This window comes from Hyla sarda, unplaced genomic scaffold, assembly GCF_029499605.1.
Source record: "Hyla sarda isolate aHylSar1 unplaced genomic scaffold, aHylSar1.hap1 scaffold_91, whole genome shotgun sequence".
Taxonomy (NCBI): domain Eukaryota; kingdom Metazoa; phylum Chordata; class Amphibia; order Anura; family Hylidae; genus Hyla; species Hyla sarda.
The window spans coordinates 73,543-89,539 of NW_026610938.1; the positions used below are offsets into that span (position 1 = coordinate 73,543).

The 15,997-nt window shown below is 44.4% G+C and overlaps 6 non-coding genes across 6 annotated transcripts; all 6 read left to right on the top strand.

Moving 5' to 3' along the window:
- Window positions 1-372: 372 nt before the first annotated feature.
- LOC130349256 (U2 spliceosomal RNA) lies at window positions 373-563 on the top strand. Its single transcript, XR_008886647.1, has one exon. It is a non-coding gene; the product is annotated as a U2 spliceosomal RNA (small nuclear RNA).
- A 2,093-nt stretch (window positions 564-2,656) lies between these two features.
- Window positions 2,657-2,847, top strand: LOC130349268 (U2 spliceosomal RNA). The gene has a single exon (XR_008886657.1). It is a non-coding gene; the product is annotated as a U2 spliceosomal RNA (small nuclear RNA).
- Window positions 2,848-4,929: 2,082 nt separating this feature from the next.
- Window positions 4,930-5,120, top strand: LOC130349280 (U2 spliceosomal RNA). Its single transcript, XR_008886665.1, has one exon. It is a non-coding gene; the product is annotated as a U2 spliceosomal RNA (small nuclear RNA).
- Window positions 5,121-7,212: 2,092 nt separating this feature from the next.
- On the top strand, window positions 7,213-7,403 carry LOC130349293 (U2 spliceosomal RNA). Its single transcript, XR_008886672.1, has one exon. It is a non-coding gene; the product is annotated as a U2 spliceosomal RNA (small nuclear RNA).
- A 2,078-nt stretch (window positions 7,404-9,481) lies between these two features.
- LOC130349305 (U2 spliceosomal RNA) lies at window positions 9,482-9,672 on the top strand. The gene has a single exon (XR_008886675.1). It is a non-coding gene; the product is annotated as a U2 spliceosomal RNA (small nuclear RNA).
- Window positions 9,673-11,770: 2,098 nt separating this feature from the next.
- Window positions 11,771-11,961, top strand: LOC130349317 (U2 spliceosomal RNA). Its single transcript, XR_008886676.1, has one exon. It is a non-coding gene; the product is annotated as a U2 spliceosomal RNA (small nuclear RNA).
- Window positions 11,962-15,997: the final 4,036 nt, after the last annotated feature.

A 15,997-nucleotide genomic window follows, 5' to 3' on the forward strand; every position in this document is an offset into this window, starting at 1 on the left:
GTGGGTGTTGGTTTGATACCGTTTGGGGACAGCCAAGGAGGCATCTGCAGGCAACAAAGGTAGGTGTGTGCTTGTGTGTGTGTTTCCTATGCAGATCCTAAGCCCAGTGTCACATGCAAGTAGGAGGAGTAAGAAGGGTTCCTGGCAAATCCGGGTTATGGATTGCATTTAAAAAGGCCCCGTGGGAGTGCAATGGGCCCCTGTCTTGCTGCTTAGCAATAATGGTATGGGTTTAGGTTCTGCTGTGTGTACTGGTGGTTGACTGCCCCCCAGCCCAGAGTGTGCATGGAAAATTGTCTGGCAGCCTCCCTGACAGCAAGCAGTGATAGTGCCCATGAAGGGCACCTTGTTGGGCCCGCCCCTTTCACGGTTATCGCTTCTCGGCCTTTTGGCTAAGATCAAGTGTAGTATCTGTTCTTATCAGTTTAATATCTGATACGTCCCCTATCTGGGGACCATATATTAAATGGATTTTTGAGAACGGGGGCCGATTTCGAAGCTTGCTTCCGTCGCCCTATGCATTGACCCGATATGGCAGTATCTTCGGGTACAGTGCACCACCCCCTTACAGGGTTAAAAAGAAAGATTCCTACTTTCATTGCTACCTGCTTGCTGGCTAGCCAGCTAGCCAGCCCTGTGGGCCTTGCTGCTGCTGCAGCCAAAAAACAAAAGGTGCTGCTGCTGCTGCTTCTGCTGCTTCTGCTTCTGCTTGTGTCTGGCCGCTGTTGGAGCGTCCAGGCACAGGACTTCTGCTGCTGCTGACTAAATGGCCTCCTTAATTGGATCATTTGAGTAGCCAGCACACCTGTGCAGGTAGGGCATGACATGATAGGCAGCTGCCTTGATAGCGGGTGGGTGCTGAATGTTCCTAATTGACAAAATAAGATTAATGCTTATGAAGAAATATAAAATCTCATCCCTTCCCCAATATCGCGCCACACCCCTACCCCTTAATTCCCTGGTTGAACTTGATGGACATATGTCTTTTTTCGACCGTACTAACTATGTAACTATGTAACATAACATGGGGGGGGGGGGGGGGTCTCCTGGCTGTTCACACAGGTGTGTCATTGCTGTACATTGACCATGCATTGCTTCTGTGGTATTGCAAAGGCAAAGACAAATGCTTCCAGCCATCCATTGCACTAATGGATTGGTCATCAGCTGGCTGTCTATGTCCCGCATCAATATAGACCAAAGTACAGAGGGTTAGGCTATGCTATTGTGCACCTACCTGATGCATCAGAAGGTGCGAGGCCCTTGCTAAATTCTGTGCACAGACTTTGAGATCTATACTTTAGACTGTATCTAAACCTGCTCCAACATGGACTGACATTCTGGCCTACTTTCAGCCGATGCGACTTGTCTGTCGCTGAACAGTCGCTTTTTATGTATTCAGCACCTATGTATAATGTTGTAAAAATGCTCTAGAAGCTAAAGTCGCAGAAATGTCACACATATTTGGCCTGCAACTTTCTGTGCGACAAATTCAGACAGGAAAAATCAGTATAAATCCTTAGAAAATTATCCCCCAGTGTCTCCATCTGCTGGCGGTATTGAATAAGCATTGCTGCACTGATGGGGTATGCATTAGACGAAAAAAAAGAAGAAAAAGAAGAATAATACGCCCAGAAAAGAGGCGAAAAGGAGAAAAACGTAAAAAAACGTGAAAAAAAAGTAAGAGGAAGAGAAGGGAAAAAAAGGTGGAAATGGGTTTAAAAGTGATTTCGGCGGAGAAATATATATATATATATATATATATATATATATATATATATATATACGCGCACACACACACATATATATAAACGTATTCTCCGTTGAGATATTGCAGCCGCTGCTGTGTCCAGGCCCAGGAGCCTTAGCACTGTGCTGTGATGTCACTCAATACCACTGACATCACTAGGTGTAAACAACATCTCTCCTTTGCTGTGTATGTGACTATGGAGCTGTTTGGTGATGTCGTCTATTATGGCCTTCATAGAAGCAACAGGAGATTGTTGCATCCATCTAGAACCCTCAGAACTACAGTGCTATGATGTCACTCACTTCCACAGGCCTTGCAGAGTGTAAACAACAACAACCCAGCTTTGTTGTGTATGTAACCATAGGGATTTGTGATGTCACCTAGAACCTTCACAGCAGCGACAGCTTTATGAGGAGCATCAGCACTGCTCTGCCTGAGCAGAACCATCACCGCCATAGGTTGTCAAATAACCCGGGTTTAACCCACACAGGTAAGTCCAATGGGGTGCAGGCATGTCCTCTATGCTTACAGCTTCCCGTGGGTGTTGGTTTGATACCGTTTGGGGACAGCCAAGGAGGCATCTGCAGGCAACAAAGGTAGGTGTGTGCTTGTGTGTGTGTTTCCTATGCAGATCCTAAGCCCAGTGTCACATGCAAGTAGGAGGAGTAAGAAGGGTTCCTGGCAAATCCGGGTTATGGATTGCATTTAAAAAGGCCCCGTGGGAGTGCAATGGGCCCCTGTCTTGCTGCTTAGCAATAATGGTATGGGTTTAGGTTCTGCTGTGTGTACTGGTGGTTGACTGCCCCCCAGCCCAGAGTGTGCATGGAAAATTGTCTGGCAGCCTCCCTGACAGCAAGCAGTGATAGTGCCCATGAAGGGCACCTTGTTGGGCCCGCCCCTTTCACGGTTATCGCTTCTCGGCCTTTTGGCTAAGATCAAGTGTAGTATCTGTTCTTATCAGTTTAATATCTGATACGTCCCCTATCTGGGGACCATATATTAAATGGATTTTTGAGAACGGGGGCCGATTTCGAAGCTTGCTTCCGTCGCCCTATGCATTGACCCGATATGGCAGTATCTTCGGGTACAGTGCACCACCCCCTTACAGGGTTAAAAAGAAAGATTCCTACTTTCATTGCTACCTGCTTGCTGGCTAGCCAGCTAGCCAGCCCTGTGGGCCTTGCTGCTGCTGCAGCCAAAAAACAAAAGGTGGTGCTGCTGCTGCTTCTGCTGCTTCTGCTTGTGTCTGGCCGCTGTTGGAGCGTCCAGGCACAGGACTTCTGCTGCTGCTGACTAAATGGCCTCCTTAATTGGATCATTTGAGTAGCCAGCACACCTGTGCAGGTAGGGCATGACATGATAGGCAGCTGCCTTGATAGCGGGTGGGTGCTGAATGTTCCTAATTGACAAAATAAGATTAATGCTTATGAAGAAATATAAAATCTCATCCCTTCCCCAATATCGCGCCACACCCCTACCCCTTAATTCCCTGGTTGAACTTGATGGACATATGTCTTTTTTCGACCGTACTAACTATGTAACTATGTAACATAACATGGGGGGGGGGGTCTCCTGGCTGTTCACACAGGTGTGTCATTGCTGTACATTGACCATGCATTGCTTCTGTGGTATTGCAAAGGCAAAGACAAATGCTTCCAGCCATCCATTGCACTAATGGATTGGTCATCAGCTGGCTGTCTATGTCCCGCATCAATATAGACCAAAGTACAGAGGGTTAGGCTATGCTATTGTGCACCTACCTGATGCATCAGAAGGTGCGAGGCCCTTGCTAAATTCTGTGCACAGACTTTGAGATCTATACTTTAGACTGTATCTAAACCTGCTCCAACATGGACTGACATTCTGGCCTACTTTCAGCCGATGCGACTTGTCTGTCGCTGAACAGTCGCTTTTTATGTATTCAGCACCTATGTATAATGTTGTAAAAATGCTCTAGAAGCTAAAGTCGCAGAAATGTCACACATATTTGGCCTGCAACTTTCTGTGCGACAAATTCAGACAGGAAAAATCAGTATAAATCCTTAGAAAATTATCCCCCAGTGTCTCCATCTGCTGGCGGTATTGAATAAGCATTGCTGCACAGATGGGGTATGCATTAGACGAAAAAAAAGAAGAAAAAGAAGAATAATACGCCCAGAAAAGAGGCGAAAAGGAGAAAAACATAAAAAAACGTGAAAAAAAAGTAAGAGGAAGAGAAGGGAAAAAAAGGTGGAAATGGGTTTAAAAGTGATTTCGGCGGAGAAATATATATATATATATATATATATATATATATATATATATATATACGCGCACACACACACATATATATAAACGTATTCTCCGTTGAGATATTGCAGCCGCTGCTGTGTCCAGGCCCAGGAGCCTTAGCACTGTGCTGTGATGTCACTCAATACCACTGACATCACTAGGTGTAAACAACATCTCTCCTTTGCTGTGTATGTGACTATGGAGCTGTTTGGTGATGTTGTCTATTATGGCCTTCATAGAAGCAACAGGAGATTGTTGCATCCATCTAGAACCCTCAGAACTACAGTGCTATGATGTCACTCACTTCCACAGGCCTTGCAGAGTGTAAACAACAACAACCCAGCTTTGTTGTGTATGTAACCATAGGGATTTGTGATGTCACCTAGAACCTTCACAGCAGCGACAGCTTTATGAGGAGCATCAGCACTGCTCTGCCTGAGCAGAACCATCACCGCCATAGGTTGTCAAATAACCCGGGTTTAACCCACACAGGTAAGTCCAATGGGGTGCAGGCATGTCCTCTATGCTTACAGCTTCCCGTGGGTGTTGGTTTGATACCGTTTGGGGACAGCCAAGGAGGCATCTGCAGGCAACAAAGGTAGGTGTGTGCTTGTGTGTGTGTTTCCTATGCAGATCCTAAGCCCAGTGTCACATGCAAGTAGGAGGAGTAAGAAGGGTTCCTGGCAAATCCGGGTTATGGATTGCATTTAAAAAGGCCCCGTGGGAGTGCAATGGGCCCCTGTCTTGCTGCTTAGCAATAATGGTATGGGTTTAGGTTCTGCTGTGTGTACTGGTGGTTGACTGCCCCCCAGCCCAGAGTGTGCATGGAAAATTGTCTGGCAGCCTCCCTGACAGCAAGCAGTGATAGTGCCCATGAAGGGCACCTTGTTGGGCCCGCCCCTTTCACGGTTATCGCTTCTCGGCCTTTTGGCTAAGATCAAGTGTAGTATCTGTTCTTATCAGTTTAATATCTGATACGTCCCCTATCTGGGGACCATATATTAAATGGATTTTTGAGAACGGGGGCCGATTTCGAAGCTTGCTTCCGTCGCCCTATGCATTGACCCGATATGGCAGTATCTTCGGGTACAGTGCACCACCCCCTTACAGGGTTAAAAAGAAAGATTCCTACTTTCATTGCTACCTGCTTGCTGGCTAGCCAGCTAGCCAGCTAGCCAGCCCTGTGGGCCTTGCTGCTGCTGCAGCCAAAAAACAAAAGGTGGTGCTGCTGCTGCTTCTGCTGCTTCTGCTTGTGTCTGGCCGCTGTTGGAGCGTCCAGGCACAGGACTTCTGCTGCTGCTGACTAAATGGCCTCCTTAATTGGATCATTTGAGTAGCCAGCACACCTGTGCAGGTAGGGCATGACATGATAGGCAGCTGCCTTGATAGCGGGTGGGTGCTGAATGTTCCTAATTGACAAAATAAGATTAATGCTTATGAAGAAATATAAAATCTCATCCCTTCCCCAATATCGCGCCACACCCCTACCCCTTAATTCCCTGGTTGAACTTGATGGACATATGTCTTTTTTCGACCGTACTAACTATGTAACTATGTAACATAACATGGGGGGGGGGGGGGGGGTCTCCTGGCTGTTCACACAGGTGTGTCATTGCTGTACATTGACCATGCATTGCTTCTGTGGTATTGCAAAGGCAAAGACAAATGCTTCCAGCCATCCATTGCACTAATGGATTGGTCATCAGCTGGCTGTCTATGTCCCGCATCAATATAGACCAAAGTACAGAGGGTTAGGCTATGCTATTGTGCACCTACCTGATGCATCAGAAGGTGCGAGGCCCTTGCTAAATTCTGTGCACAGACTTTGAGATCTATACTTTAGACTGTATCTAAACCTGCTCCAACATGGACTGACATTCTGGCCTACTTTCAGCCGATGCGACTTGTCTGTCGCTGAACAGTCGCTTTTTATGTATTCAGCACCTATGTATAATGTTGTAAAAATGCTCTAGAAGCTAAAGTCGCAGAAATGTCACACATATTTGGCCTGCAACTTTCTGTGCGACAAATTCAGACAGGAAAAATCAGTATAAATCCTTAGAAAATTATCCCCCAGTGTCTCCATCTGCTGGCGGTATTGAATAAGCATTGCTGCACTGATGGGGTATGCATTAGACGAAAAAAAAGAAGAAAAAGAAGAATAATACGCCCAGAAAAGAGGCGAAAAGGAGAAAAACTTAAAAAAACGTGAAAAAAAAGTAAGAGGAAGAGAAGGGAAAAAAAGGTGGAAATGGGTTTAAAAGTGATTTCGGCGGAGAAATATATATATATATATATATATATATATATATATATATATACGCGCACACACACACATATATATAAACGTATTCTCCGTTGAGATATTGCAGCCGCTGCTGTGTCCAGGCCCAGGAGCCTTAGCACTGTGCTGTGATGTCACTCAATACCACTGACATCACTAGGTGTAAACAACATCTCTCCTTTGCTGTGTATGTGACTATGGGGCTGTTTGGTGATGTCGTCTATTATAGCCTTCATAGAAGCAACAGGAGATTGTTGCATCCATCTAGAACCCTCAGAACTACAGTGCTATGATGTCACTCACTTCCACAGGCCTTGCAGAGTGTAAACAACAACAACCCAGCTTTGTTGTGTATGTAACCATAGGGATTTGTGATGTCACCTAGAACCTTCACAGCAGCGACAGCTTTATGAGGAGCATCAGCACTGCTCTGCCTGAGCAGAACCATCACCGCCATAGGTTGTCAAATAACCCGGGTTTAACCCACACAGGTAAGTCCAATGGGGTGCAGGCATGTCCTCTATGCTTACAGCTTCCCATGGGTGTTGGTTTGATACCGTTTGGGGACAGCCAAGGAGGCATCTGCAGGCAACAAAGGTAGGTGTGTGCTTGTGTGTGTGTTTCCTATGCAGATCCTAAGCCCAGTGTCACATGCAAGTAGGAGGAGTAAGAAGGGTTCCTGGCAAATCCGGGTTATGGATTGCATTTAAAAAGGCCCCGTGGGAGTGCAATGGGCCCCTGTCTTGCTGCTTAGCAATAATGGTATGGGTTTAGGTTCTGCTGTGTGTACTGGTGGTTGACTGCCCCCCAGCCCAGAGTGTGCATGGAAAATTGTCTGGCAGCCTCCCTGACAGCAAGCAGTGATAGTGCCCATGAAGGGCACCTTGTTGGGCCCGCCCCTTTCACGGTTATCGCTTCTCGGCCTTTTGGCTAAGATCAAGTGTAGTATCTGTTCTTATCAGTTTAATATCTGATACGTCCCCTATCTGGGGACCATATATTAAATGGATTTTTGAGAACGGGGGCCGATTTCGAAGCTTGCTTCCGTCGCCCTATGCATTGACCCGATATGGCAGTATCTTCGGGTACAGTGCACCACCCCCTTACAGGGTTAAAAAGAAAGATTCCTACTTTCATTGCTACCTGCTTGCTGGCTAGCCAGCTAGCCAGCCCTGTGGGCCTTGCTGCTGCTGCAGCCAAAAAACAAAAGGTGGTGCTGCTGCTGCTTCTGCTGCTTCTGCTTGTGTCTGGCCGCTGTTGGAGCGTCCAGGCACAGGACTTCTGCTGCTGCTGACTAAATGGCCTCCTTAATTGGATCATTTGAGTAGCCAGCACACCTGTGCAGGTAGGGCATGACATGATAGGCAGCTGCCTTGATAGCGGGTGGGTGCTGAATGTTCCTAATTGACAAAATAAGATTAATGCTTATGAAGAAATATAAAATCTCATCCCTTCCCCAATATCGCGCCACACCCCTACCCCTTAATTCCCTGGTTGAACTTGATGGACATATGTCTTTTTTCGACCGTACTAACTATGTAACTATGTAACATAACATGGGGGGGGGGGGGGGGTCTCCTGGCTGTTCACACAGGTGTGTCATTGCTGTACATTGACCATGCATTGCTTCTGTGGTATTGCAAAGGCAAAGACAAATGCTTCCAGCCATCCATTGCACTAATGGATTGGTCATCAGCTGGCTGTCTATGTCCCGCATCAATATAGACCAAAGTACAGAGGGTTAGGCTATGCTATTGTGCACCTACCTGATGCATCAGAAGGTGCGAGGCCCTTGCTAAATTCTGTGCACAGACTTTGAGATCTATACTTTAGACTGTATCTAAACCTGCTCCAACATGGACTGACATTCTGGCCTACTTTCAGCCGATGCGACTTGTCTGTCGCTGAACAGTCGTTTTTTATGTATTCAGCACCTATGTATAATGTTGTAAAAATGCTCTAGAAGCTAAAGTCGCAGAAATGTCACACATATTTGGCCTGCAACTTTCTGTGCGACAAATTCAGACAGGAAAAATCAGTATAAATCCTTAGAAAATTATCCCCCAGTGTCTCCATCTGCTGGCGGTATTGAATAAGCATTGCTGCACTGATAGGGTATGCATTAGACGAAAAAAAAGAAGAAAAAGAAGAATAATACGCCCAGAAAAGAGGCGAAAAGGAGAAAAACGTAAAAAAACGTGAAAAAAAAGTAAGAGGAAGAGAAGGGAAAAAAAGGTGGAAATGGGTTTAAAAGTGATTTCGGCGGAGAATATATATATATATATATATATATATATATATATATACGCGCACACACACACATATATATAAACGTATTCTCCGTTGAGATATTGCAGCCGCTGCTGTGTCCAGGCCCAGGAGCCTTAGCACTGTGCTGTGATGTCACTCAATACCACTGACATCACTAGGTGTAAACAACATCTCTCCTTTGCTGTGTATGTGACTATGGAGCTGTTTGGTGATGTCGTCTATTATGGCCTTCATAGAAGCAACAGGAGATTGTTGCATCCATCTAGAACCCTCAGAACTACAGTGCTATGATGTCACTCACTTCCACAGGCCTTGCAGAGTGTAAACAACAACAACCCAGCTTTGTTGTGTATGTAACCATAGGGATTTGTGATGTCACCTAGAACCTTCACAGCAGCGACAGCTTTATGAGGAGCATCAGCACTGCTCTGCCTGAGCAGAACCATCACCGCCATAGGTTGTCAAATAACCCGGGTTTAACCCACACAGGTAAGTCCAATGGGGTGCAGGCATGTCCTCTATGCTTACAGCTTCCCGTGGGTGTTGGTTTGATACCGTTTGGGGACAGCCAAGGAGGCATCTGCAGGCAACAAAGGTAGGTGTGTGCTTGTGTGTGTGTTTCCTATGCAGATCCTAAGCCCAGTGTCACATGCAAGTAGGAGGAGTAAGAAGGGTTCCTGGCAAATCCGGGTTATGGATTGCATTTAAAAAGGCCCCGTGGGAGTGCAATGGGCCCCTGTCTTGCTGCTTAGCAATAATGGTATGGGTTTAGGTTCTGCTGTGTGTACTGGTGGTTGACTGCCCCCCAGCCCAGAGTGTGCATGGAAAATTGTCTGGCAGCCTCCCTGACAGCAAGCAGTGATAGTGCCCATGAAGGGCACCTTGTTGGGCCCGCCCCTTTCACGGTTATCGCTTCTCGGCCTTTTGGCTAAGATCAAGTGTAGTATCTGTTCTTATCAGTTTAATATCTGATACGTCCCCTATCTGGGGACCATATATTAAATGGATTTTTGAGAACGGGGGCCGATTTCGAAGCTTGCTTCCGTCGCCCTATGCATTGACCCGATATGGCAGTATCTTCGGGTACAGTGCACCACCCCCTTACAGGGTTAAAAAGAAAGATTCCTACTTTCATTGCTACCTGCTTGCTGGCTAGCCAGCTAGCCAGCCCTGTGGGCCTTGCTGCTGCTGCAGCAGCCAAAAAACAAAAGGTGGTGCTGCTGCTGCTTCTGCTGCTTCTGCTTCTGCTTGTGTCTGGCCGCTGTTGGAGCGTCCAGGCACAGGACTTCTGCTGCTGCTGACTAAATGGCCTCCTTAATTGGATCATTTGAGTAGCCAGCACACCTGTGCAGGTAGGGCATGACATGATAGGCAGCTGCCTTGATAGCGGGTGGGTGCTGAATGTTCCTAATTGACAAAATAAGATTAATGCTTATGAAGAAATATAAAATCTCATCCCTTCCCCAATATCGCGCCACACCCCTACCCCTTAATTCCCTGGTTGAACTTGATGGACATATGTCTTTTTTCGACCGTACTAACTATGTAACTATGTAACATAACATGGGGGGGGGGGGGGGTCTCCTGGCTGTTCACACAGGTGTGTCATTGCTGTACATTGACCATGCATTGCTTCTGTGGTATTGCAAAGGCAAAGACAAATGCTTCCAGCCATCCATTGCACTAATGGATTGGTCATCAGCTGGCTGTCTATGTCCCGCATCAATATAGACCAAAGTACAGAGGGTTAGGCTATGCTATTGTGCACCTACCTGATGCATCAGAAGGTGCGAGGCCCTTGCTAAATTCTGTGCACAGACTTTGAGATCTATACTTTAGACTGTATCTAAACCTGCTCCAACATGGACTGACATTCTGGCCTACTTTCAGCCGATGCGACTTGTCTGTCGCTGAACAGTCGCTTTTTATGTATTCAGCACCTATGTATAATGTTGTAAAAATGCTCTAGAAGCTAAAGTCGCAGAAATGTCACACATATTTGGCCTGCAACTTTCTGTGCGACAAATTCAGACAGGAAAAATCAGTATAAATCCTTAGAAAATTATCCCCCAGTGTCTCCATCTGCTGGCGGTATTGAATAAGCATTGCTGCACTGATGGGGTATGCATTAGACGAAAAAAAAGAAGAAAAAGAAGAATAATACGCCCAGAAAAGAGGCGAAAAGGAGAAAAACGTAAAAAAACGTGAAAAAAAAGTAAGAGGAAGAGAAGGGAAAAAAAGGTGGAAATGGGTTTAAAAGTGATTTCGGCGGAGAAATATATATATATATATATATATATATATATATATATATATATATATATACGCGCACACACACACATATATATAAACGTATTCTCCGTTGAGATATTGCAGCCGCTGCTGTGTCCAGGCCCAGGAGCCTTAGCACTGTGCTGTGATGTCACTCAATACCACTGACATCACTAGGTGTAAACAACATCTCTCCTTTGCTGTGTATGTGACTATGGAGCTGTTTGGTGATGTCGTCTATTATGGCCTTCATAGAAGCAACAGGAGATTGTTGCATCCATCTAGAACCCTCAGACTACAGTGCTATGATGTCACTCACTTCCACAGGCCTTGCAGAGTGTAAACAACAACAACCCAGCTTTGTTGTGTATGTAACCATAGGGATTTGTGATGTCACCTAGAACCTTCACAGCAGCGACAGCTTTATGAGGAGCATCAGCACTGCTCTGCCTGAGCAGAACCATCACCGCCATAGGTTGTCAAATAACCCGGGTTTAACCCACACAGGTAAGTCCAATGGGGTGCAGGCATGTCCTCTATGCTTACAGCTTCCCGTGGGTGTTGGTTTGATACCGTTTGGGGACAGCCAAGGAGGCATCTGCAGGCAACAAAGGTAGGTGTGTGCTTGTGTGTGTGTTTCCTATGCAGATCCTAAGCCCAGTGTCACATGCAAGTAGGAGGAGTAAGAAGGGTTCCTGGCAAATCCGGGTTATGGATTGCATTTAAAAAGGCCCCGTGGGAGTGCAATGGGCCCCTGTCTTGCTGCTTAGCAATAATGGTATGGGTTTAGGTTCTGCTGTGTGTACTGGTGGTTGACTGCCCCCCAGCCCAGAGTGTGCATGGAAAATTGTCTGGCAGCCTCCCTGACAGCAAGCAGTGATAGTGCCCATGAAGGGCACCTTGTTGGGCCCGCCCCTTTCACGGTTATCGCTTCTCGGCCTTTTGGCTAAGATCAAGTGTAGTATCTGTTCTTATCAGTTTAATATCTGATACGTCCCCTATCTGGGGACCATATATTAAATGGATTTTTGAGAACGGGGGCCGATTTCGAAGCTTGCTTCCGTCGCCCTATGCATTGACCCGATATGGCAGTATCTTCGGGTACAGTGCACCACCCCCTTACAGGGTTAAAAAGAAAGATTCCTACTTTCATTGCTACCTGCTTGCTGGCTAGCCAGCTAGCCAGCCCTGTGGGCCTTGCTGCTGCTGCAGCCAAAAAACAAAAGGTGGTGCTGCTGCTGCTTCTGCTGCTTCTGCTTGTGTCTGGCCGCTGTTGGAGCGTCCAGGCACAGGACTTCTGCTGCTGCTGACTAAATGGCCTCCTTAATTGGATCATTTGAGTAGCCAGCACACCTGTGCAGGTAGGGCATGACATGATAGGCAGCTGCCTTGATAGCGGGTGGGTGCTGAATGTTCCTAATTGACAAAATAAGATTAATGCTTATGAAGAAATATAAAATCTCATCCCTTCCCCAATATCGCGCCACACCCCTACCCCTTAATTCCCTGGTTGAACTTGATGGACATATGTCTTTTTTCGACCGTACTAACTATGTAACTATGTAACATAACATGGGGGGGGGGGGGGTCTCCTGGCTGTTCACACAGGTGTGTCATTGCTGTACATTGACCATGCATTGCTTCTGTGGTATTGCAAAGGCAAAGACAAATGCTTCCAGCCATCCATTGCACTAATGGATTGGTCATCAGCTGGCTGTCTATGTCCCGCATCAATATAGACCAAAGTACAGAGGGTTAGGCTATGCTATTGTGCACCTACCTGATGCATCAGAAGGTGCGAGGCCCTTGCTAAATTCTGTGCACAGACTTTGAGATCTATACTTTAGACTGTATCTAAACCTGCTCCAACATGGACTGACATTCTGGCCTACTTTCAGCCGATGCGACTTGTCTGTCGCTGAACAGTCGCTTTTTATGTATTCAGCACCTATGTATAATGTTGTAAAAATGCTCTAGAAGCTAAAGTCGCAGAAATGTCACACATATTTGGCCTGCAACTTTCTGTGCGACAAATTCAGACAGGAAAAATCAGTATAAATCCTTAGAAAATTATCCCCCAGTGTCTCCATCTGCTGGCGGTATTGAATAAGCATTGCTGCACTGATGGGGTATGCATTAGACGAAAAAAAAGAAGAAAAAGAAGAATAATACGCCCAGAAAAGAGGCGAAAAGGAGAAAAACGTAAAAAAACGTGAAAAAAAAGTAAGAGGAAGAGAAGGGAAAAAAAGGTGGAAATGGGTTTAAAAGTGATTTCGGCGGAGAAATATATATATATATATATATATATATATATATATAAAGTCCCAAAATAATGCAGCACTACTTATCCAATCCAGCAAACAATGGTGGTGCCAGCGTCCAAAAAAAAGACTTGATCAAGGTCCTCCATAGACAAAAACCAAAAACAGGCGCAGCACTCTCAAAAAAATGGGTGATTTAATATCTCATGTCAGCATTACAACGTTTCAACTCCTCCTGGAGCCATTTTCAAGCATAGTGATATACAAACACCACAGGGCTTTTATGCCCCAAACAATTAATTAGTGCAAAGCAATTCATAAAGTGCCAATCAAATAAGTATAATATAAAAATATAAACAGTGCATTATATAATTATATAGCACATAGTGCATCAGTGTAAATGAAGTGCTATAGTGCATACAGTGCATAAAAATATACAAAAAGTTAAAATACAGCTTGAAAATACATATCAAGATATGATTGCATATAATCATGCAATCATAAACACCTGTGTACATAATGAACATCATAAAATAGTACATACTGCATGGTACGGAGGAAACATCCACCTGCTCCTACAATGGCGCCGCGAGCGTGGGCTCCTAGCTACTGCGTCTGCGCAGACAGACTGTGAGTACTTCCGCATACACACTCGCGGTCATGTGACTCACACGCTCACGTGATCCGCTACCACGGCAACGGCCACCGCTATCTGCGAGGCAGTATACAGAGGCAGCCGGAGCACGATCGCAAGCGACAATCCAGACCGCGAGATGTGCATGTATAGAAATGAAGGAAACAAGAACACAGGTATCAGCAAAGAAGAAGGTACAAACAGGACCGTGGATTCAGATGCCAAAACAAGGGGGTTACACAGCGCATAACAGAATAGAAGAAGATTAAGAGCAAAAAGCATGAAAGAACAATTAATAAAAAGAAAAAATGATAATGAAAATAAAAAATGAATAAAAAAATAAATAAAAAAAAAAAAAAAAAAAAAATATATAATCCATAAAGCATTGTTTCTTTTTTGTTTCTTTTTTACAATAGTGTTTTCACTGTTTTTATAGAATCTTAGTAGGGTTACACCTTGTTGGGCCAGGGATAGATAACTGACTTAACCCCTAATAGGGCCGAGGAGTCATCCATCAAAGGGGGGACGCCTGTGTTCAGGACCGTCAAGCCCTCACCCCACTGGATTCACCCCACCTGGGCTATATTCAAGGGCGCCCGCTTATCCAGCAGCGCTGAACCCTAGGCATACTGCCTAATTTACTTCCAAATAAAAAAAACAAAAGATAAATAATAAAAAAATAATAAAAATGAATAAATAAAAAATATACAAAACAATATAAAAAAATGAAAAAATATAAAAACAGAAATGAAAAAAATAGAAATTTTTGGAAGATACCCAGAAAGATGTACTATGCGCATATATACTCCACATGATGGAATCCACCAACCACGGTCCAATCAGTACCACAACAGTGCTCAATCTGTGTAACTTTATTTAATTCATATAATAGTAATGATACAAAATATATAATTTAAAGATATTGTAGAAATTTATCATAGTTCACATATGTTGGAGTAGGTGATGTCTCCTCCGGCGGTTGAAGAAATCTAAAAATAAAAATAAAAAAACATTGTTAGAATCGTGACATTATATTTGTATATCACATTACATATGCATAGAGGAGGTAAGTATAACGATGGATAAATGGAATTCAGGGGCTATTTATAGGCCACCTCTGTTTGTAAGTTTTCTACATAATATTGAAATCCGCATTAAGGCCATAGGGACGTAATGTTTTAAGTTTATGTATCCACCATAATTCACGTCGTTTCAAAATAGCTAATCTATCACCCCCTCTCACAGGATGTGGTATATGATCAATTGCCATAAAACGTAGGTCCTTCTCCAAGTGGCCAAGCTCAGTAAAGTGCTTGGACACCGGGAGATCTAACCGACGTTTACGTATGCTAAACCTATGGTTATTAATTCTAGTTTTCAAATTCAAGGTAGTTTGCCCCACGTAGACCAAATTACATGGGCAAGTCAGAATATAAATTACCCAGGTTGAATCACACGTGAGATAAAATTTTAGAGGGTATTCCACCCTGGTCTCTGGATGTTTAAAGCTAGATCCCTTAATCATGAATTTACAATCCACACATGTTAAACATGGAAAAGAACCAAAATTTCGTATACTGAGTACAGTCTGTCTAAGGGTTTGGGGTGGGTCAATAGTAGATTTTACCAGTTTGTCCCTCAAATTTCTTGATCTTTTATAAGACATCAAGGGAAATGTGGAAAACTCCTCAATTCCCTTGAAACTTTTTTGTAATATGGTCCAGTGTTTATTAATAACACCCGCAATTTTGCCACTATGGTTATTATACACTGATGTGAAAGGAATTCTTTTTGTTTTTTGTGTCTTACTAACTTTAGTCAAAGTAGATTGTCTGTCAAGAATCTGTAATTTATTTCGCTGTCTATCAACTATATCTTTTGGATACCCTCTCTCCAAAAAATTGGAAGAGATGGTGTCCAAAGTAGAGTCCAGAATTAATTCGTCACTTACGATACGTTTTGCTCTAAGTAACTGACTGTACGGGAGTGATTCAATCATCCGTCTAGGGTGACAGCTCTTGAAATGCAATAGCGTATTTTTGTCTGTTGGTTTAGTGTACAGGGATGTAGAAATCTGTCCATTCTTTTTGCCCACCCAGACATCAAGAAAACTGATGCCCTCTAGGGAGGAAGTCATAGTAAATTCAATGTTGGGGTCAATAGAATTTAGAAATTGGTGGAATCGATTTAGTTCCTCCATAGAACCATTCCACAGGAGGAAGATGTCATCAATATATCGCCACCATGCCAGACAATGT